General features: G+C 42.6%; 1 protein-coding gene across 5 annotated transcripts in view; it reads right to left on the reverse strand.

Moving 5' to 3' along the window:
• The window catches only part of ACMSD (aminocarboxymuconate semialdehyde decarboxylase), a 94,455-nt gene that overhangs the window by 49,486 nt on the left and 20,270 nt on the right, over positions 1–24,699 (reverse strand). For 4 of the 5 annotated variants that reach the window (XM_050916036.1, XM_050916037.1, XM_050916033.1 and 1 more), the window contains exon 2: positions 20,984–21,066. The exons of the other annotated variant lie outside the window; for it this stretch is intronic. The gene's annotated coding sequence lies outside the window, so the exon portion shown is untranslated. The remainder of the gene's footprint in view (positions 1–20,983; positions 21,067–24,699) is intronic. 5 annotated transcript variants of the gene reach the window in all.

A 24,699-nucleotide genomic window follows, 5' to 3' on the forward strand; every position in this document is an offset into this window, starting at 1 on the left:
TGAGGATCTTAAATCCCCCCAAATCAGAGAAAAACCTATTGAAAACAGATGTTTATATAGTAATAGAAACATTGATAAATCAGAAGTTACAATGGTAACAATAGATGCTGCTTTAATACTGCAGCAAATGTCTAACCTCTTATTACCTCTTTTAGATCAGGCCATTCCTTAGGTAGAATGTGACTATGAATATCAATTTTCATCTCTAAAGGATCACACGAGAATTGCTGTTTTAAGAAGACATTTTCTAATTAACCTTGAGTTCGCTGTACTCTCTGGCATAGCAGATTGCTGTTAACTTAGGGTGTTATTTAAGTCTACCTGCTGGCCTATCAGGTTGTCTACATACAGTAACCAATCAGGGAGCTAACATTCCAGGGGAGCTGCAAAGTAATGTAAAGTCAATGACTCTCAGGAAGTGCTATTGCATAAATTACTGTACAGTGGAGAGTGAGGTTAAGCTGTGTATTTATACATACAGTATAATGGAGTTTTTGATCTAGATCCTGAAATAAAAGTTGGTTTATAAACATAAAACTTAATTATTATAGAAAAACAAAGACTTTAAACATGTTGCTATTAACTTCCTTCTTTCCTCTTCTGAAAGATTTTAGAAAGAGGGCATAAAATCCAGCCACTAGTGGATAAATTTATGCTTCTCATTTTCCCTCTCCTTTTCGCAGAGTCCCTTCAATATTACTCTATAAAAATTCATGGAAATGCAGAATTGTGGCTGTAGCTACTTCTTTGGCTTGGTCACAATACTGGCTCATTTTATCCTCCCTCCCTCATTCAGTATGTCTACACAATATCACTCATTCTCCCCCAGGCTGTCTAACACTGGCTGAGGCTATCCTTTATTCTCTATAATTTTAGTACTACTAGCTCAGTCTGTGCCCCCCCAGCCTATGATTACTGTCTGTCGAACACTATTGGCTCCATCTGGAGTTCTAGGGAAGACCATAAATTATGGTGCTTTTTCAACAGCTATGCACAACTACTAGATCACAACTGTCTCTCTGTATCATGTAATGCAAGTTGCTGTGTTCAAAAATTAGAATTCCACGCTGAAGTGCAGCTTCTTACATTTGTGTTAATAAAAAGCATGGAATATAGTCATTCATTTTTAGAGGAGTGTCAAGGAACTTCTTTCTTGCTTACCTCAGGCACCATGTCATGGTTCATCACAGAGGGCTGATCTTGACAACCTCCAAATGCTGGTCAGAGAATAAGATAAGGCCTTAGGGACAGAGCAGTTCTGCTAACCCAGGGAGCTTGGGACTGGAATTCAGAACCTCCATGTGGTTGGACATCACCAGAACCCCCCAAAAGGAAAATGACCCTGTAATTCAGAGCTGCTTGTTATTTATTTCATAGCTACTAAACAGTTAAGGGTCTGACCTGCATTATAGTACTACATATCTTTGGGACTACTATATGTATCTTAATGGTGAATCCTTTTATTTGCTCCACTCAGCACAGCACTCTGCCAAAGGTCTCAGAGACCTTGGCAACTTTATAGGAGTCACATTTGTGTACAGGTGATCTGCTGTTGAACAACTTCTGGTTTGCAATGTGCATTAAAAGGCAGGTAAGTCCTCAAGGGAAACTCTGAAAAACAGTGGACTTGATTCCTCAGCACCATGCCAAGTTTCTCGGATGAAATTCACCCCAGTGCAGAGGGCCGATTTATCACATAAGAGTTATATTAGGAGTCAACGTGAGCATGAAGTTCCACTTCATCAAGGTCAATAACTCTCAACAAGTGTTATTGCATAACACCCCTGTGGTGGGTAAGGGCTCTGAACTGGAGTGCATTTCACCCTTACAGAATAAAGACTGCATTTTTGTGCAAACAAGAAGAAACTGGAAAAGAGAAACACTCAAAATGCAGACTGTCCAAGCAGAATTGTTCCTAAATATTTCTCAAAGTTTCTATGAGGCATCACAAAGTCTTTAAAAACAAACTGCACTCCCTGATTAATGCGGAAGCTTCCATATATTCTTTTTGCAAAATCTTCTTTCATGACTTCTTTGAGGTAAAAAGTCTTCTTCAGGATAACTTTGCCAGATAACAACAGTTAGGGGCCAGGACTGATTTCAGGTACACTAGTGAAAAATCTGGAGTGGTCCCACTGATTTCAGTGACAATCATTGTAACTGACAGTAGAATTAGATTTACTGCGCTTAATCTCTTTTCAAAAAGATTTCAGTTTAGTCAGGGTTTTGAAGGAGTGCTGGGATCTGAGATTCAATATCTTCCATATGGCATTTGAAGATCCCCATTTTACCTTTGTTTCATTACCTAAAAAAGTTTGTTGTCATATGTGTGGGGAATGATGACACAAAAGATCTTCATGCATTAGGAACATCAACATGCATAGTCAAACTGCTGAGAAAGTGTTGCCACTCATCTAAAGTATCAAGATTGGTCACTTTCAAGAAAAGTAAAATTGAAACAAAAGACACAAATACAGGATGGCCTTTGTCAAATACCTCTGTGCCAAATTTGCAAACCGGCTTCTAAAAATGAACCCTCAATTTTGCATGCTCTTTACTGGCACTTGCAAATTTAGTAGCTAGATGTCTAGCTACCTGGTTTGTGTGTATAAATCAGCTATTTTACACACACACGGAGAGCATTGTAACTGGTTAAGAATGTGTGCACTGTTGGTGGCTAAGCTGAGGCTACTTAGAAAATTTGTCCTTTTAGAAATTAAATGAATAAGTATAGAATAGCATGCTGGTAGCAGTTGCTTAGCAACACATTGTTTCTTGGCTTTCCCAGTGACTGCATTGGTCCTTTGAGACTGTCATCAAAGACCACATAGTCCCTGAGGCTGTGAGATGAGTCCATCTTGTAAATGTCACCTTTAAAAATAATGCAAGAGTCTGGAATTTTATTTTTTGCACAATATCAAATAGGCAAACCTTCCCCATGAAGTTAGCTTATTGCTAAGAGGGCCAAATCTTCTTCTATGTCTGCAGAAGACCCAGAATCTGGTAGAATTCTAGGGTACCCCCGGCAATGAGAAGCTTGGAAGTGTAGAGCCCATTAATAATTAGCTGTTAAATAGTGCTCAAAGTACTTTACAAAGGTCAGTATTTTAATCCCCATTTTAGAAATGGGGAAACTGAGGCACTCTGGTGAAGTGATTTGCCCAAGATGTGTCTGTCTCTCACACACACACCCACACCCCAGGTGAGTGGTAGACCTAGGACTAGAACTAGAACCCAGGTCTCCTGAGTCCTAGGCCAATGCTTTAATTTATTATGCCACACTGTCACCAAGGACCACTAGATGGCCTGGAGCCTAGTTCCAGAGAGGCTGTCTCAAAGGGAGTGTGGAAATGGCTCTCAGCACATAGCAGCAGCTATTGAACTCAGTGGGTACCAACCTCCTCCCAGTGGGTATAATCTCAGCACACCCTTGGATCCAGACTGTGCACAGCAGACATGCCACACACACACATATTACACACACATATTACACACACACTCTCTCTCTCTCTCTCTCTCTCTCTCTCTGAGGGCATTGGGATCTAGGCAGTAGCTCTCTTCCTCACTCTCCCCACCCCCGCCCACTCTATGGCCTTGGGGGGAAAACTGCAGAGACCTGCCAGCTAGAGACTCCAATTGATAGGAGCAGAAGCAGCCAAAACTGACTTTCTCTGCCCCATGTCAATTGGCGTGGAGCCCCTTCAACTCACATACTGAGAGTCTGCCAAAAATATCCCACAATCCCAAGGGCCGGCTTCCAGAATCTCCAATCAACTAGAGTGAAAAAGGAAGCAACCTCCTTTGGTGTACTACAGCAGCTCAGTGAATCAGTGTTAACTCCTTCATTGTTTTCTGACCACTGAGCTGCAAACACACCATCAGAGAGCCTTCAGTCTTTGCAATGGAGACTGATCAGAACAAGCCCTTTTCAAAGCATGCTCCTTCATGGTCACTGGAGCACAGCCAGATTTTGGTAAATCTCAGGTGTGAGGCCACCAAAACAGTGGACTTTAGTAAGAGTACCCGGAATGATCACTCATACCAACAAATAACAATTGGCACTGCTGCAAATTTACCGGACCAGTGACCAGTGCAGGGAGCAGATTAAGTGTCAAGAGTGATCAGTCAAGAGTGGACCTTCGGCAGCTTGCCAACATCCTGCCTGTTTTATGAGGTGTTTGACCAAGTGCTGAGCGCTGTGCTAAGAATGGAACCAATGGTGCTGCATGATAAACTGATCATCTGGAATGGTACCCTGCTGGCCCCAGGATCCAGCACAGGGTGTGATGGGAGCCAGCAGCAGGCACCAAGTGAGGTCAGCGAAGTGACTCGGTTATTGAAACTGGTCTCAAAGGAGGTTTTGGAGCAGAAGCAGCAGAGCACATCCCGGGGCCGGGGCGGCTCCAGGCCCCAGCACGCCAAGTGTGTGCTTGGGGCGGCATGCCACGGGGGGCGCTCTGCTGGTCGCCGGGAGGGCGGCAGGCAGGGTGCCTTCAGCGGCATGCCTGCAGAGGGTCTGCTGGTCCTGCGGCTTCGGAGGACCTCCCGCAGGCATGCCTGCAGAGGGTCCGCTGGTCTCGCGGCTCCACCGAAGCTGCGGGACCAGTGGACCCTCCACAGGCACGCCTACGGGAGGTCCACTGGAGCCGTGGGACCAGTGGACCCTCCGCAGGCACGCCTGCGGGAGGTCCACCGGAGCTGCAGGACCGGCGACCGGCAGAGCGCCCCTCGCGGCATGATGCCGTGCTTGGGGCGGCAAAATATCTAGAACCGCCCCTGCCTGGGGCTGTACTTGGAGGAGCTGTTTGATGTTCCCCTGAGGAACAGCAGCCCACTGTGGAGCCTGCGACAAACACAGACAGGACAGAAGCCACCCAGAGACTAGTAAGTTTCTGGCTCCATTATAATGTTTATCAATACAATAATGGAAGGGATTTCTATTCTACAAACCAACACAAAAGTTGTTGTAAGCCCCAGCTAGCAGTGGGCATCCACTACTGGCAGATTGCATGCCATCGGCATGGTTCCCTGCCCCCCACCATGTGGAGTTCAAAATGGAGACCAGGAAATGTAGACAGTAAAAATGCCCTGAAAGTGAATTTTTACTGGAAGGGCACAGATTTTTGTTAGGGCATTCCTGTTTCTTAAAAAAGAATAACCTTACATTGTCATACCTGTAAGTACGCTGCTCCGTAACCACTCAGCGGTGTAACGAGTCTCCTGGAAACTGTGAACTGTGGGGTGGGAGATGGAAATGTGTTCCATGCACAAATCTAGCCCCTTTCAGGTACATGTAATCTATGCAGTCCATTGGTGACAGAAGCATTTGTCTTAAATTCGACTTGGGTTTGAAAATGTATCCAGAAATGTGCTGGGGATGGCTGTGGAGTTCTGTGTGTCTGCATGCAGTCACAACTGGCTAAGCCATGTGGAAGCTAATGCTGCATCCTGTTGATTCTCTCGTGAATTCTGACTCAGTCTCGGGTACTAATAGATGCAAACTTTTCCTGAAGCAGAAACACATTTTGGGGAAGGATGTATTTTTCCAGGGCCACCTTGGTAGCTAACCAGGCAGTGCACTCATAGATGGGCTATTCAGTCACTATACAGTTGAATACTTGGGCTGCATATGCTGCAGGTTTCCCACTGGCAGCTTGGAATAACATCTCCTTTTGCCAATCGGGCTCCACAAGAACTGTTATGTCTTCCAAAATGTGGAAGCCCTGGAATGATAGAAAAAGCTTTTGTAGCAAGGCCACTGCCAGTTGTCCCTCTCAACCCAAGAAGATGTGCAATTTTTAGAAATCAAGAAACAGCTTTGAATGTTTAACATACCCTTGTCTCCGCACTTCTTTCATTGTGATTAACCAGGCTGTGTCCAGGGAGCTTCTGTGGACTAAAACATCCCTCTCACAATGTATCAAAATTCAGTTTGGAAAAGTAACATTTTATATTCTTAAAATTCCATAAGGATTTTTTCTGTGTTTCTGCACTGAGCTGTTTGAGTCAATAACTCTGTGTGTCTTGTCCTGTTCCAGGCCCCATGATCTCTACTGGCTGCAATACCTCCACAGCTCACCCACACTGCAGTACAAGTCTGAGCAATGCAGCTTCACTGACCATTCCAAGAGGAAGCATTTTTGTGATGAACTTATGGTTGAAGTTCCTGACAGGACCAGTACTAAAACCAGAAGGACTCACAGCTAGAGAAAAGGCATGGTGAGAGACAAGAGGACAGGCTGAGGCTGGCTGCATAGCTTGAGGATGGGGTTTCAGCATGGGAGCAGGCACTTCCTTTGCAGTTCCTGAAACAGGAACCATGGCTAAAGGAGGAGGACAGAGCTCAGCAGAAAGAACTGTTTGAGTGGCTGATATCACTAATGGCTGCGAGAGTACTAGCTCCTGCTGCACCCACCTCCCAGCCTGAGTGCCTGGAACGGTACCATCAGATGCAGTCCAGAAACAGCTTGGCTGGGTGGACCATGCAGTCAGGCTCCATGAGTGGCTGGGCTGGGCAGGGCAACTTAGCCCCATGCAGTCCTCCATCTTTGACTCTCTCCCCTGTGGATGCCTCCACCTCCCTTCTTCAGTACTAAGAGATTGGGAAACAGGGAAAGAAGGGAAAGGAGAATCAGGGCCATGACACATGCAACAATAGGGGGTTCTGTCTTGTACATGGTTTCACTGTTTGCACTTGTTTGTGCACTTTTTTGGGGGGAAAGATTCTGTCATTACCAGGAGTGGTGGAAGTGCCCTAAAAATGGGGGGATCACAGGAGCCCAAACCGCTGCCTCTTCCCCCTGAGGCTCCACCCTCACGCTGCCCCTTCCCCCTGAACCTCCGTTCCCATGTCGCCCCTTCTCCTCAAGCCCCCGCTCCCACGCCACCCCTTCATCCCTAGACTCTGCTTCCTGCTCACTCTCTCCGTCCCCTCCCCCATCACTCACCCTTATGTCTGGTAAAAAGTGGGGAGGCAAGGGGGCCATGGCCCCCTGTTCCAGCTTCCCTGGTTGTTACTAATATTTTGGTGTGGTAGGCAGGCCAGCTGCCATTAACAATGGGTCAGTGTTGTACTTTTCTAATACATGTTATAAACAAAGCTTTTTATGTCACCAAGAAAGTTTGTTGCTATCACTACAGCACATCCTACAATGTGTATTTAAAATAATAAAGAAGCACATGATAAGAGACAATAAGGAATTAGTAAGATAACACTATTCCTCGATATAGTTAGGTACATCAATCCACTTCAATCACTTCCTTATATGAATCCATACTGTGAATCATCCCCCATCCCCATTTCATAAGTGGCCATGTCATCCGTAAGTACACTGCATGACAATCAAGCCCCCATCCCTTCCCAAGCACTGAATCCCCCCACAGTCAATGAGCTCCATTCTCTCTCCCCAGAAGCACATTCATAAAGGTACTATTACCCCTTTTCCCTTGAGCCATGCAAGTACATAATGCAGGCGCACAAAGCATCCCTGACTTCTGTTGCCTGGATACATCCAGCTCCAACTGTGGTAGGTGAACTTTCTGGCTGAGTGTATCAATTCAGCAGTCCCTCACTGTCATAGGTCCATTCAGAGGGAAATGGCGCACCTCTAGATTCACAAAGATTGTAAAGAGCACAGCAAGCCATGGTAGTGCAGAGCGAATTGATGACATTGGCATCCAAATGTGTCTGTAGACCTCTCCAATGGGATTTCAATCTGCCAAAAACACATTCAACCACCATTCTACACTTGCTGAGAGTATAAATGAACTGTCTTTTAACAGGGCCTCTGAAATCAGGGTATGGTTTCATAAGACAAGGCAAAAGGGATTATGGGGGGTCTCCCAGAATAACAGTGGTAACAGAGTAACTCCATTATGACAATGTCATTTCGTCAGGTTAGTGTCCTAGCTTGTCCATGAGTGTAGAGCCCTGATTGGCAAAAAACCCTGGCATCATGAACTTTCCCAATGGAGCCCACAATGATACTCATAAATCAGCCTCTGGGGTCCATGAGGGCCTGGATAACTATGGAGTAATACCCATTGTGGTTTATGCACTCCTCTGATCCATGATGAGGGCAAACTATGGGCACACGAGTCCCATCAATGGCCCTGGCACAGTCTGGAAACCCCATTCTCTCAAAGCTAGCAATTACCTTAGGAATATCTTTTATGCCCGCCACCTTGGGTAAACCACATACCAGCTTGCCTCAGAAATCTCCACCACCACTTTACCTACAGTTGATTTCCCAACACCAACTGGCTGTCAATAGATCTATAGTAGCCTAGGCTAGCCAGCTTCCAGACGGCTACAGCAACTCGCTTCTGGACCAGCAAGGGTGCCCTCATGTGTGTGCCTAGTTTACGCTAAAGTGTTGGAGCAAGCTGTTCATAAAGCTCCAGAAATGTAGCTTTCTTCATGTGAAAGTTCTGAACCCACTGCTGGTCATCCCAGGTCTGCATGATTATGAGATTCCACCAGTCAATGCTTGTGGCCCTGCATCAGGCAGAGCAGAGAGCTTTCCAACTATGCAGGTTTTTTAAGATATATTTATAAATTCGAATTTTCAAGGTTTAATACTTCAGCTGTCATCCCCAGGAGTTACCCATTGGTCTCTTGGGGCCTTCCAACCCTTCCACAAATGGAATCTCATCTTGGACAGAAGATCCCATCCGTTTTCTGGTTCAGAAGGCCGATCTTGTGTCAGTTCAAGCACATCTTTTTATACCGAAAGCACTGACTGTCTGCTGGTCTCTGGAATACTCAGCTTGCACCAGGATATGAAAATCACTCCAGGGGCTCGTACCTCTTTGTTTAGTCTCAGTGATTCACTTTCATCACCCCCCACTGATTTAGTTCCTCTAGGAGCTATGGTAAGCATCCCCCATAGAGTAGAACACAATCATACATAAATCATTCATAGATTTAATAGAATATGGTCACCAAAGGTAATGCATGCGATTACAATATTGGTCACATCTCCCTCCATACAGAAGTGACCTGTCACATCATCCTACAGGTTCACTCCCTAACTGGCATGACAGTCAATACCTTTTATACTTTGAAATTACAATTCATGTAATAAACTTTCTTCCCTAAAGCCCAAATCCTTTGTCCATCCCACCTGTCTGGAGGTCAGGGACTGGGAATCCCTGTGGCATGAACTCAGCTTCTGGGAGGGGAAGGAGGAGGATTACTGAACCCTCCCTACACCCACCCACCCACCCTCTCAGAGGGTCGGCCTTTTGTTCCTCACACCCTGCATCAAAGTCATGGCAAGCAGCATTTCCTTCCCCACCAGTCTCAGACTCTCTTACATTTTCACACACCATCAAGCAGTCAAACTGGGGGAAGAAATTCCCTTTCCTTCTTGGCTGTCTAAACAATTGGTTACTTTGTTACCTGCAGGGAGGATCCTACCCCCACTTCTTTCTGTCAGCTACCTCAGTTGCATTCTGGCTCACACCTCCCTCTACATGTTGGGGGTCAGCTGACGGAGCTTGATTCACTTGATTCTCTGCCTTTCCTGGATAAAAGCCTGAATTTGGTTTTAAAGCCCTGGTATCATTTCCAGCATTCCTCCCATATTCCCATAGTCAGAGTCCCAGGACCTTCTTTGGTGTCCCATATTGACTGTAGCCTTAAGCAGAGCACTGGGTTTTTTTTGTTTGCCTGCCAGCTTCTGAGTATGTACACCCTTATGTCTTTCCTCCTGGGTTTCATGGGTGTGACTTGACCCTCTTCTCATGTTTGAGCCAGTAGTGTTTGTCCTGGTCAGAAAACTTCTGTTGCTCCAGGTCAGTCTCTAGCTCCCCCTATCTCTCCTGCATAAGCAGCCTTTTCCATTCCAGCCTCCATGTCTCAGGACCTCTTGCCATCACTGCTACCTCTGCTGGACTGTCTGTGGCACCATCTCCTTGGTCCCCTGCATGCCATCAGGAGGAAAAGGGAGCTCTCCTCACCCCTGTCTGAAGGAGGTGCCCCATTCTGCTGTAGAATGGCACCATAGAGTTCCACGGTAGTAAGCCTTGCTCAAAGCAAGTCTAATTCTAATGTTGATCTGTGCGCTATGGGGAGCATTGGTGAGTGGACATAAGGTGTATTAGAGATGTTCGAGTTGGATCATGCCAAATTTCTATAGTGTAGATGAGAATACAGATTGAACACTGCTGCTGCAAAAACTTGGAATTGAGATTCAGTGAAGGATTTCAGCATATCCTATTAGCACTTCATTGTATTAAGATAACTTAATAAGGTGCTGTTCAATACAACAAAGGAAGCATAAACTCTATTACAAAGTAAAACTGGGTTCCTAGCAATTTGATTAATAAGTGTTAACCTGAAAGCTAGTCTGGTAGTAATTTTCTTTCCTATTCATTTCTTTACACTTAGGTTAAGGTGCCCAGTGCTCCATATGTGTGTGTGTGTGTGTGTAAGTTGATTAATCATTTCTATTCATTCTGCTCTTGACTGATGATTAATTTAGAAATATGCAGTTAGATGTTTACATAATGGATAATTAAGTTTATTTATTAAAACATACACAGTGAATATTGTCAATTACTTCACAGAATGATAGTCATAGCTAATGTCCAGAAAAAGATCTCTTGGACCATTTAATCCAGCCAGCCGCATCAGGCAGTATATTAATCACACCTTAAAAAGGGTATCTAACTTTATAACTAGCACCGCAAGAAATGGTACTATAATTAACATTGCCAGCTTTCTTACAATGCCTGGTTGTTCTTACAAGGAAAGCTGATTTCATTGTAAATATTTAAAGAGCTAGATTCATCCCTGATTTCAAATTCATTGACTTTCACCGTGTGAGAATTTAGCTCAGTGGGTCAAAACATTCTCAGTTACATCCCTTCAAGCCTATTGACTTCAGTGAGTTGTACAAGTCGGCAGAATATGGCCCACTGATATAAGTTCTCTCTTCAAAAGGCTATTTATTACTGTTCTTGCCAAATTCAGCATCATCATTTAAATGGCTTTTAAAGGAAAATCCCTCCCTCCCCCCAGTAAGCTACCTTCATTTTGCATTGTTAACAAATTTTGAGGCCATTACTTCTAATGGAGAGGGTTAATGGCTGCAGTGCAATGAGCTGGAGTGGGAGGCAGGTACAAATAAAAAAAGATCACAGAAAGTGAGGAGAGGAGGTTACTAGAGAAGAGCTATTGGGACATAATTAAAGCATTATTTTGCAAAATGCCCTTTGAAACTAAGTTATGCAATATTCACAGCAGTACAAACTGGCTACTCAAGACCATTTTTAAAGAAGGATTTCCTCTAGCTAAGCAGTACCACATTGGGTCCATAAACTGTACTTGTCTAAATTGTAGTCTTTGCTGCATGAGACCCATACCATAGAGTTCACTGGATTTAAAATGTATTTTATTGTGAGGTAATGTGATGATTTTTAATTTTTATTGTTTGTTGCACTCACTTTCTGTGTCTTGACTTGCTTTGAAATTCCAAAAATCTAGACCAGCTCTAGGGATCAGTTCGCAGAAAGAGAGAGTCTTAGCTTTTCTACATTTGATAAACAACGTCCTAATTATATTTAAAAGCATGAGTTCCACAAATTCACTTGACATTCTGTATTACTTGCTTTCCAATGTAAAGAATTTCCCACTTTTTGAATCAACTGCTGTAGGAAGCAACACTTCAAATGATGCAAAAGGCTGAAAAAATGATTAGACTAATGTAGTTTTGATAAGCTCTCAAGTATCCTGTAGGGTTTTAAGCCCTTGGACATATGCAGTGAATTGTGTCTGAGGCACATTAGACAACTTGTCTTTCTACATTTGTATCTGTGAAGGTCATGGAAAAGGCAGCCTCTGATGTACAACGTTGTTTGCTCTATGAGACATGGTCAGCCATCTTGACTTCCCATGAAGAATAAAGGAATTGTTGACATATTTTTATAAATATCATATGCACCTCAGGTTATAGTGTGATATTACCCTACCTGACTGCATAGACTTCGATCAAAGGAAGCCATTAAGGGAACTGTAACAATGGCAAAGCTATTGACTGGGGAATAGCCTGCCTGACTCCAGCCAGGCAGGCAAGGTTTACTTTTCTCAGACCTGAGCCTATGATCAAAGAGAATACTAAAAGCTTAAAGATGCCAGCCTAGAGAAGAAAGAGTTGAATGGGTTGCCAGAAATAGTTTGAGAGAAGGCTCTGGCAGAAAGAGACAGAAACTGCACCAAGCTTGCTGTCTCTCCCAAACCAGAAATGGAGGTAACTGGGCTGAATGGAACTTTGCAAAGCATGCAAGGAAAGATTAAGTTTTGGGTCAGGGGAAATATGCACATAGGCCTTTATTGTTTTGATCCTTTGCTCTGTGTGCAGTGTACCTTGGGGTGAATCAAGAATACTTTAGTTTGAAGAAGCTGTTTTTGAGTCACTTTTATCAGCTGCTGTCATGGATTCCTTAAAGAAGAGGACTTACAGGTGTCAAACACAGTTGGACTTACCGGGTTAACAAGGTAAGGGTGGTGCAGTCCAGAGATCTGGTCTGTGTGGTTCTTCCCAGAGGGGGTGAAAGTAGTGAAACCTGTCCTGAAAGGGACTAAGTAGGGTCTAAAACTGAGCTTGCCCTGTAACTGTGACACCTCCTGTTACATGCTACTCTCTCTGCAGCCTAAAAGTCTTGCAGCTATTTTAAACAGAATTATATTGTTATTTTGAGCCTAGTCCAAAGCCCACAAAAGTCCCTGGAAAATCCAGTTTTCCCCAAAATATATCTGTGGGAAGATGGTTTCTGAGGTTTTGGTTTGATCCATTGTAGTGAAAGAGGTCAACTGTGAAGTCTGGATCAGGATGTGGATCTAACTGGCTGAAAGTTCAGTGGTGAGGTGTGCAGGTTGGGATTCAGGGTTTTGTTTCAGGCCTATCTCTAATGTTAATATCTGTGTGGTGTGTTGAAGATGCAAAATGAAATACAAATGCTAAGTTTATTACAATTATTCTTTGCAGTTTACTACAAACAATATAGACTGCAATCTGTAGTACTGTAAGTGGAGCACAAAATAGTGGTTGCTGTCTATGCACATAGCTGTTATTCTGTATTGAATGATTAAATGGATTTTGCCTGTGGTACATGACGCAAGCCAGTTCTGTGAAACTCTGGCAGAGGATACAATATCAAAACATGAGAGGGCTAAGATAAGAGTAGCTCCGCCACAAAGTCTACTTGCTTTTATGCATTGCCAAGTTCCCAGTCCTTGAACTCATCACCTTTGTATGTGAGGATACTATATTTCAATGATAAATAATAATAGTAATCACTGAATTCTCATGCTACTTTGATACTGTCATATCATTTCCATCTCTCCATTATCAGGAGATAAAAATCAATGCTAAAATATGTCAACAGTACCATTAATTCTACTTAATTCAATCACTGCTTAATTTGATCTTCTGCAATTCAAAGAAAGCCACATATGTCTACTTCATCTTTAAATGTAGGAAACTGTCTGCAGTGGTGACCCGTGGGATGGGGTGAGGGGAGATTGCAGTGGTCATGTGCCCCCCCAGAATTGCTGCTTAGCTTGTACTGAGCATCCTCACACTGACTGAGCAGGCTCAGTAACATCTGCTGAAGTCACTGTCCTCAATCTGTCCCTCCCCCTACATCGAGTTGTCTCTCCCTGCTTGTCTGTTTTCTAGAGGACAGGCCTGGCAGGGGAATCAAGATGGATGGCCTAAGAGAGTGAGAGGCACTCTATTATCTTTCCTGTGGATATTTTATATTTGTTATTTCTTTGCTGTTTTCCTTAATCTAAAATAAAAGCCATTTACTCTGCAATTACATTTTTCTCTTTGTGAATCAAAAACCATAATGCTCAGGTCCCAGCAGCCAGATTTTCAAGTCTTCAGCACCTACAATTGCAGCTCATCTCTCACTTAGGGCCAGAGTTTCAAGACTAGGGTGACCAGACAGCAAGTGTGAAAAATCGGAACAGGGGGCTGGGGGTTATAGGAGTCTATATAAGAAAAAGACCCCCAAATCAGGACTGTCCCTATAAAAATCGGGACATCTGGTCACCCTATTCAAGACTTGCTTAAACCCAGCAGCTCCCACTGTGATATCTGTGGTCAGCTTTTCAAAAGAGCGGAGCTCTCAGCATAATGAGCCCCTTTGACAATTTGGCTTCTTATTTTGATGCCTAAATAGAGGCTGAGCTCTTTTGAAAATATGGCACAAACCATTCAACTACTAGCCCCAGCAACTTCCACCTTTTATTCTGATCATTTTAAGCAGCATTGGTGGATGAATCAAGCACTGGTGGGAGAAAGTTGCCATTAAAACGAATAAGGAAGAAACTAAACTCTGAAATAGAAATAAAAAAAGAATCCAAGGAAAACCTATGATAATCGAAGAGGATAACACTTCAATATCATTCAGACACTGTTAATGTAATTAGATTATTAGCACTATTATATGCTGTACAAACTGCAAAATGCCCCACTGGTGCCATCACGGATAACAACATTAACGGCATATGTCATTCAAAAACACCAACACAATCTTAAGAATGGCAGATCATAAGAAAATAATGTTTAAAATCAAGAGAATGCTAGAAAACCTGCCACTATCACTGCAGTAGTAGCAGCTCAATAACGTACTTAGAAACATAATGGTATTCTCAGACACAAGGAATCTCCTGATTCAAATAAGGATATGGAAATGTTGCTATGCAGAAGAGCCAAAGAACTGGATACTATAGTACCTACAGCCAAGCATTAGGCAGGGAGACTGACCTTGAATTAAAATTATGAGCAAAGAAGTTTCCACTAGAGGACAGTTTAAATTAGATTCTAATCAAGCTCATATTGATCCCTTGAGAAGAATAAAATTAATAATAGAAAACAAAAATATTTCAACGCTCTGTGTTCATCTGCAGGATTTTTTAGTTTAAACAAGTGGCATTACTATGTCTTCCTCACAAGGGCTCTGATTCAGGAACATACTCAAATGTGTGCTTAAGTCTATCTTATTCAGGTCTTGACATCAGTGGGACTTTAAGCATTTGCTTAAGTGCTGTCCTGGATCAGGATACTTTCCTATGATGGGGCCAAACTGACTGAATCTGTCTATTCTATCTGTCCATCATTCATGCGCACAGTCTAATATCCTGAGCTACTTCTTACTTTCAAATATTACTACAGTCGGCTTCAAAACCGCTGTTTTAATCCAGACAAACTATGAAACGTTTTACCTAATTCAGGGCTGGAGTAACTGCAGTTACACAAAGCAAGGGAGAAAAAATCCCAGCCCACTTAGAATAAGGAATACGGGGAAATAATGTTAGGAAAAAAATGTAGACAATATGTATGAGGTCAAGCTTTGATCAGCTATAAACTTGTTGTAAACACCAGCTCTAGTCCTGGATGACATACAAGGAAGTTTAAATACAATGTTCCTTCTACTTTGTTTTCTATGTGTGGCACAAACAACTCCCCAAGCTCAAGTTTGAAATCTCATTCCCTCTTCTTCTTACACTGCCCCATCCCCACTCCATCTATTCCTTCATTCACTCGTGCCCTCGCTTTCTGTGTGTGTTAATTTCTCCTTTACTTACACACACGCCAACTGCAAGCAGGGCCATCCCTGGGTTGGGAGTGTAGGGCCTGGGTGGATGTGAATGTGCTGGCCAATCATGTCAGCCCGGGGGACTGCCCCCAAAGAGCAGGGCCCACAGCAGTCGGTCCGATTCACCATACCCTAGTGAAGACTCTGATTGTAAGCATTCAAACATCATGAGTCAGACCTTCAAAAATCATGAGATTAAAAAGAACTCAAATTATAATTTTTTTTTACTTACTTCTGACTTTTGAGCTTTTAGAGTGCACTCTAGTCACATTTTCCAGCTTTTCTCTGCAATCATGTGGGCTAGCAACTAACTTAAAATAAAAAAAACAGATTCTCACATTTTCATGACTCCGGGAACTAATGTAAGGATCTGAGGGTGCAGGTCTAAAACACAGGGCTGTGGGGATTTCCGATACTCTCTCATCACCAAAAAACACTATCTTGCCGACTGTCTGTGCAGGAGCATCCAGCAAAACACCATCTTTTTAAACCCGAGAGGTCAGGCCCCACAGGAAGTGCTATCAGAGTGCCAAAGGCTTGTGGCTGCCTGATTGGCTCACACCTGCTACTTAAGCCAGGAAGTGAGTTGGGTGGGCTGTCTGAGTAACTGTGCAAACTTCCTGCTGCAGCGGCCACATTGGAGGCTGCTTTTGCCTGCCTCCTCCAATCCTTATCCAACCCGATTCCTAGTCCACTCCTGTCCTGTTTCTTACTCCTGCTCCATGCATCTCACTGGTTCCTGCCCTTTCACCTTGCTCTTGACCATTGTCTACCAGTCATGGCTCTGATCCCTGGCTCTGACTCTGGCTCAACCCTTAACTCTAGCATTTGGTATCTGACCACAGCTCTGATCCTCAGCTTCGATTCCTGGTCCTGACTCTGGATCTATCCCTTGGCTCTGGTATTTGACAGTTAACTCTGGCTCTAACCCCTGCTTCCATTCTCTAACCAAGATACCTATTCTATCCACTAGGCCGGAGCACCTACATCCTGATTCCCAACAACTGGGGCTTTAAGAAATACAGTAAATATTGGGAGGTTTGCCATAAAATAATGAGAGATAGCAACATGCACACCGAGTGACAGTAAGGGAGAAGGTGTAAGAGGTAGGGATAAGGAGTGGGAGAAAGGGTTGAGGAAAGGTGAAAAGGAGAATGAGAAGGCAGAGTGAATGGTGGGGAGGTGGTGATTGTGAATGAGGCATGGCATGAATGGGAAGAGAGGAAGGAGTGAATGAAAAGAGTAGGCAGAATGAGAGAAGGGAAAGAATAAGAGGGGAAGAAAATGGGAGAGACAGCAAGACCTTCCAACTCATAAGGTGAAATCCTGGCTCCATTAAAGTCAATGGCAAAACTCACATTGACTTCAATAGGACCAGAATTTCACCCATAAATTTTAAATCTGAGTATTGGCAGCTATTTGAAAACAAGAAAGGGAAGGAACTCCAGTTCCCCCTGCCCTGGCTGCGAGTAGCAGCAGTAGTAAGCAGGGGGTGAGGGATGCGCTAGGGCACCCACCCTGGGCATGGAAGAGCAACGGCATGCAATAGGGGATCCCTGTAGCCTTGTTCTCCTGTCTGGATTAAGCAGCAGCTGGTAAAGCTTGCAGCCTCCTTTTCTGGGGAAGGAAGCACTATACAATAGGCACTGCTGAATGTGCAGGTGGGTTTGTGACTGGATGGGAATCTTGCCCTGACATTGGTTCAACCCCACCGAAGTCAAGGGACATAACTGCCCACTAACAAATCTCTCATCTACATTTACAATACCCATGATAACTCATTCATTGCCTTCTAAATCAAAGCCACAGAGAATATGAAGTACCTGCTCACATCTGGTGCTCTTTATTTAAAGATAATCTTCAGCATTGACTCTTTACCTAGACTTCAATGTGAAGCAACACAACGCCTCCTAATGCTTAAAATGTAGTCATATAACAAGGGAGCTACTGTCTGTAAATACTTTTGGCACTGGAAATCAAACATGCTCTTTTCCAAAACTTAAATGAAATAATGAGGATAGAAGGGATCTATTAGGAAATGTGCATTACATAGGTGGTCATCTGGGATTGCCACAGTTGACTTCCTCTCATTGCTTTGAGTAAATCCATATCTGGTGTGTTAAGGCTTGACTGAGTTACAGTGATGCAGAACTAGGTCAAGTTACTTCTGAGCTACAATGCTTTCACTTCTGCATTTGTCAGGAAACAAACACAGGGACCTAGTCTTACTTTATAATCTGTAGATGTTAAGGCCATGGCAAAACATATATTTCACCTTGCAGTTAATGGATAATGCCATCTAGTGGCAAACCAACAAGCATCGATATAAGGAGTCCATCTAGCTGTCCAGGCTGGGTTTGATGACCTAATTAGTGCTCTAGACAGCTGACTGTTTTAATATGGAATTATAATTGAAAAGTGAACATCACTGCTATTTCTCTAATTTCTCCAAAAAATCTTCAAAATGTGTGTCTATTTCAGGGACATTTTGTTCTCAAAAACAATGTAAACTTTCATGTTAGTGAACTTGTATTAATTACAAATGAAAAATGTGAAATGGACCCTGGAGAATGTCACATGCATTGCTGTTTTTTATCAGATTTAATTTACAATATTTAGTAATTATTTTTATTTTTTGAAAGTGGAAGCATCTTCAAGCACATGTAAGAAAGAATGCAAGAGAAATTTTCTGATATGACTTGCCAACCAGAACAAGCTGTAACTCTCCTGAGACATCTGTGAGAGTGAATGACCTTCATCTTTAGAGTGGGTGGGATGGGAGACTTCAAATAATAGCTTTAAACTCAAACACATAGAGTCAAATGAAATAGGCTTGTGATGTATTGATGATGAATACATGGGGCCAGATTCTTATATTCATGCTGAATAGTTACTTACTCCATTAATAGGTTTGTTCAAATCCATAGAGAAAAGTGCTATACATCATGAGTAAGCTATCAGAATCACCAGTGTGAAGTAGAGATTACATTTTTACTAACCTTTTCTAAACCCTGATTTAGCTTTGGATATAAATCTCTGCATGTCTGATGTCAGTTTGCCTTGATATTTAGAAGTTTATTAATTAAAAGAAATCCTCACAGGTACACACCTCATGATGTTTTCACATTTAATTAAATAAAAATTAAGTGCAAACTAAGCCATAACAAATTTGATTCAGTGGGTGAGCGTTGTCTGCGTAAGTCACACTCTCAAGTGTTATCAGCACTTATGGTGTTGCTTGCTATTCTTTTCAGATTTTAAAAAGGATGCCAGTTTAGAGTTCCTACAAAATATCTTCAGAACAATATCAACAGAGCAAGATACACAGAATGCAGTGCAGTAAGTCTGGTAAAAGCATATTTTAACGCCTGACACATTAAATGATGGTATTCTGTGCAAGGGTCCAAATCTGCAATCCCTGTGCAAACCCCAAGCGAATGGGCCAAAATGGCACCACATCCACAGTAAAGCTAGAAATTTTTAAAGTAAGAGCCAAGCAGGCTTTTGGGCCACTGCAATCAATCAATCCATCCATCCATCCTGAATTTATCTATTGCTAAGAGACAGTTATACTTCAGACACCAATGGCCACTGCTGCACGTTGCTTCTTGGAAGGACTCTGCCTGCCACCGGAGCAGAATTTAGGATCTTCTCTCCCTCATCTGATATAGTAAGGACAGTAAAAATCTAAAGTCCACTCCCTTAGTTTAGCCATGAGGTTCCTGGGAAGACCAAGTTTCCACTTTAGTACCTAGTGGCAACCTCACCAACAGCTCCAGGGTGTCAGCTATCAGCACATGTTTGAAAAGTTCCAGTCCAAGCTCATTTAGGTGCCTCTGTCCATGTTACAGAGCAGCATGTGTGCGGAGGATGGAAGACACAGCACAGTTGTGTTACTGTTCTGAGTATAAAGGAGAGTCTATGGCAAAGCATACCTCGTCCTAATCCCCATTTTATTTAGCCCAAATAGGAGGGCCTGCATGGGGAAATGTTGTAATTCAGGAAGAAAGTGCATTGTAATGAGAATGACTCAGCCAAACCATTTATCTCCTGCATGTTCCAATATTTATGTTTACCTAGTTCTTGAGCATCCAGATGCTGCAAAGCCCTTTCCAATACCCCCTACCCCTTAGTTTCTTCCACTTATGCTCAGGTGATGAGCTATCTGGACCAAATTACAGCTATACCTTACTGGAGCCATTAAGAAAAAGAAGAAGTGATGCCACCTGAACTGCAGCTGTCTCAGAAAGTGTGGAGGAATGAGTGGCTCACAGAAGCTCTATTTCAAAATCCCAGCATTGTACATGCAGTCAAAATCTGTGTGGCTGCCCTGACTGCAGCTGCACACAGTTCTAGCAAAATTTTCAGCATGTTTAGTTCAAATTCATCTTTGTGAATTGCCACCATCCTGTGTACACAAAAGATCATGCACCTGTAAGCTCCAGTGTTCGTACATTATTAATTGTACTTCACTACAGCATTAGACGTCTCAGCTCCACTGTGCTAGGCACTACACAGACATGTAACAAAGAGATGGTCCCTGCCCTGAAGAACTTACAGTCTACATAAATGTGCATATAAGATCATCTGAAAATGTGTCCCTCACTGACTTTTATGAAAGCAGGATCATGCCCTTGAATCATGAGAAGGCAGGGAAAGGCATGGAGAGTTAATCCAGATAAATGAGGAGAAAATCATAATTAACAAGACAATAATACCAAGTTGATGGACTTAATACAAACAACAAGAGAGGAACTAAACATTTGCTTTTATATAATGTGCTGTATCTCAAGAGGAAAGGTACATTTACAGGTAAAAAATTTGCTAGAGCAAAACTCAGATATCCTGGAAAATGAAATGACAAAGAAATCTAGGTCTCCCTGCTTAGAAATGATTTCTTTCCTCCTGAATTTGACCTTTTCTGAATGTAGAAGCTTTGGAAAAGAAACTATTTTCTTACTGCCACAAAAATAGTATCTCTCTGATCCCACCATGGTTTGAAGTTGATGCAACCTAACAAGTCATGTTACAAAGAGGGTTGTAACCATACACCCCCAAATACCTATTTACATGCTGATATACTTAATGTGGAAAGAGCCAGACATCTGAAAATAAGACTCCCTTGTCTGAGTGTCAGGCTGTAAAAATTAATTACAATCATTTGAAAGGTATTGCTTTTTTGTAAATACACCAACAATTTCTCAAAATGATTATTCTTTAAAATAATAATGTGAAAACAAAGTGAATCCAATGTGATCCTTGTGGCTTGAGAGAAGGTACAGAACTCACAATTTGCAGGCTTATGAAATATCAGTGTTCTGTGATGATGAATACATAGTCTAGATGGAAGAAAAGAAGTTGCCTGCTTCACCTGTCAAATTATCTCCTGCCAGTTGATTAATTTGAAGGGCACTGGCATCCGCTCTGATGAAAATCGGCCTGTATTTTAGCCACCTGTGAGAGAGAAATTGATTTTTGTCATTACTCTCGTAATATTATTTTTATCTAACTCTAACAATTCCCTAGAATTACTATCTACAGAATCCATTACTTTGGGAAAGCAAGTAGCTTTAAAGTAAATTATTCCAAATCTGAACTGCTACCTCTAAATAGGCCAGACTCTGCGATGTTACCCCTTTAGAAAACATTTGGGTACAAATGGGCAACAGGTTCTGTAAGATACCTGGGAATTCAAATCTCAAACAACCTAGATGAGCTGTATGATTCAAATATCAAACCACACCTTCAGCAAATGAAAAAAAGATTTGGAACACAGGGGGATGTATGCAATTTCTTGATTAGGAAGAAGAGTCACAGTCAAAATGATTATTTTGCCAAGGACAACTTTTTTGTTTCAAAATCTTTCTATAATCACCCCAGATAAAACTAGCAGAAATACAGAGAATTTATATGGAATAAGAAAACATTGAGAATGAGTGCAGATACTTTACACTGACCGATTAAACCGGGGGTTCTAGCAGTTTCAAATATTATATAGTACTATCAAGACAGCTAGTTCAAAGCAACAGCTGATTGGAGGTGTTCTAATCCAGATAAACACTAGGTCTTTATTGAACAAGAAAATTGTGGCAGTGCAAATTTTATTAGGGTACTACAGATTAACAAAAAGTCATGTATACGCATTCTTTTAAAAAGCCTACTCATAAGAACATAAGAACGGTCATATTGGGTCAGATCAAAGGTTCATATAGGCCAGTATCCCATCTTCTGACAGTGGCCAGTGCCAGGTGCCCCAGAGGGAATGAACAGAACAGGGAATCATCAAGTGGTCGATCTCCTGTCATCTATTCCTAGATACTGGCAAACAGAGGCTAGAGATACCATCTCTGCCAATCCTGGCTACTAGCTATTGATGGACCTATCCCGCATGAACTTATCTAGTTCTTTTCTGAATTCTTTTACAGTCTTGGTCTTCAGAGCATCCTCTGGCAAAGAGTTCCACAGACTGACTGTGTGTTGTGTGAATAAATACTTCATTTTGTTTGTTTTAAACTTGCTGCATATTAATTTCTTTTGGTGACCCTTAGTTCTTCTGTACTCTATGGGTTTGGGATAGAATGGATATAAATCCTTTTTTCATTTGCTAGTGACACTCATTTCAAATAATCCAGATTTTTCAACCCAAATCACAAAAAGGTATTTTAAAGATTAGGAGAGGCATGAAATACATACAGTTGGCCAGCTGTTCTCCAAAGAAACTTTTCTAATTTATTTAGAATTCAAAACTAACTTGCCCGCTCTCCCAATGGTACAGCTTCTGGTTGATTAGGAAACAAAAAAATTACAACTATTTTATATCAATCAATGTTGGCAGACAATTTTCCTATCAAAGAAATGTCCATGTGAGATATAGTGGAAAAAAATTTGGATAGACAAATTATTCTAAAGGAAAGGGCTTTGATCTGAAGAAGAGGACCTGCAGCATCAGTTGGTAGCACAATAAAAGGAAATTTCTGTGAGATATTGTTTCAATGGTACCTCATACCAATCACACAGGGAGATGAATGGGGATACATTTTGGAGAAATTGTGGTGAAAGAAGAGATTTTATACATATATGATGGACATGTCTTATCATTTGTGAGTATCGGGGTGTGATTTGTAACCAGATACTACAAACTGCTGGATATTTATTACCAAATGATCCGGTTGATAATCCTCCTGGGGCTTGACTTCCTAGTGGAAATGGTCTGTGGCAGAGCTCTGACCTTGCTCCCGTGGGTCCTGCGCTTCTAGGCGGTTTATGCTAGCCTCAGTGGCTCACTGTGACCCTCCACGTAGCCCTTCTCTCTTTAGGGCCAGGGTTACAGTCTACTGAGCCCTTTTCATCAAAGACCTGCAAGGAGGTTGGTGAGAGAACTCCCACAGTCTCTGTTCAGCCTTCTGTCCTGACAGGGGCCTGAATTCCCCTCCCAGGAGATGTTCCTGTAGTGGTGGGTTGGGGGGAACCCGGGCCTGCCCTCTACTCTAGGTTCCGGCCCAGGGACCCTAATGATAGCAGTTGTTGGCAGCCAACCTTTCACTGCCCGAGTTGCTACATTTCCCTGGGCCATTTCCCCACAGCTCTCCTGCTTCTCCCTTCTTCACCCTTACCTTAGGGCTCCTTTAACGATGGTCTGAAGGTGTCTTCAGTAACCAGCCCTTCAACTGTATTTCCTCACCTTTGGCTTTCTGGCTCTTCCCTGTCTGACTGGAGTGAGCCCTTTTTATAGTATCAGCAGGGCCTTAATTAGAGTCAGGTGGTCACATTAACTGAACGGCCTCACCTGACTCCTTGCAGGTTAATCAGAGTCAGGTGTTCTCATTAGCCTGGAGCAGCCCCTGCTCTGGTCAGTCAGGGAACAGAAAACTGTTAATCCAGTGGCCAGTATATCTGCCTTCTGCTATACCCAACTGGCCTGGGTCTATCACACACAAAGCAATGAAGAATTAATCTAATCTCTCATCTGCTAGAACTGCAAGAGTATTGATAACCTCACACTGAAGGAAAAAATAATCCAAAACTAGAGAAATGGTTAAAAAAAAAAACCATGGGACATTGTTGTAATGGAAAAATCAATGCATCAGTTACGTACCCAGCAAAACAGACAGAGGACAAATAGATTCTTAGATATTTGGTTACTATTTATCCAATACTCAAAGTACATTTGCCTGCAAACAAACAAAAACCCCAAAACCCAGCACACCTGTCAATTTTTTTTTAACATGAATGTTTTATAGACTCATAGACTCACAGACTTTAGGGTCAGAAGGGACCAATATGATCATCTAGTCTGACCTCTTGCACAAAGCAGGCCACAGAATCCTACCCATCCACTTCTATAACAAACCCCTAACCTATGTCTGAGTTATTGAAGTCTTCAGATTGTGGTTTGAAGACCTCAAGCTGCAGAGAATCCACTAGCAATTGACCCATGCCCCACGCTGCAGAGGAAGGTGGAAAACCTCCAGGGCCTCTGCCAATCTGCCCCGGGAGGAAAATTCCTTCCTGACCCCAAATATGGTGATCAGCTAAACCCTGAGCATGTGGGCAAGACTCACCAGCCAGCACTTAGGAAAGAATTCTCTGCAGTAACTCAGATCCCATCCTATCCAACGTCCCATCACAGACCACTGGGCATACTTACCTGCTGATAATCAAAGATCAATTGCCAAAATTAAGCTATCCCATCATACGATCCCTTCCATAAACTTATCAAGCTTAGTCTTAAAGCCAGATATGTCTTTTGCCCCCATTACTCCCCTTGGAAGGCCTTTCCAGAACTTCACTCCTCTAATGGTTAGAAACCTTCGTCTAATTTCAAGTCTAAACTTCCTAGTGTCCAGTTTATTTCCATTTGTTCTTGTGTCTACATTGGTACTAAGTTTAAATAATTCCTCTCCCTCCCTAATATTAATCCCTCTGATATATTTATAAAGAGCAAGCATATCCCCCTCAACCTTCTTTTAGTTAGGCTAAACAAGCCAAGCTCTTTGAGTCTCCTTTCATATGACAGGTTTTCCATTCCTCGGATCATCCTAGTAGCCCGTCTGAACCTGTTCCAGTTTGAATTCATCCTTCTTAAAC

This window comes from Gopherus flavomarginatus, chromosome 10, assembly GCF_025201925.1.
Source record: "Gopherus flavomarginatus isolate rGopFla2 chromosome 10, rGopFla2.mat.asm, whole genome shotgun sequence".
Lineage (NCBI taxonomy): Eukaryota > Metazoa > Chordata > Testudines > Testudinidae > Gopherus > Gopherus flavomarginatus.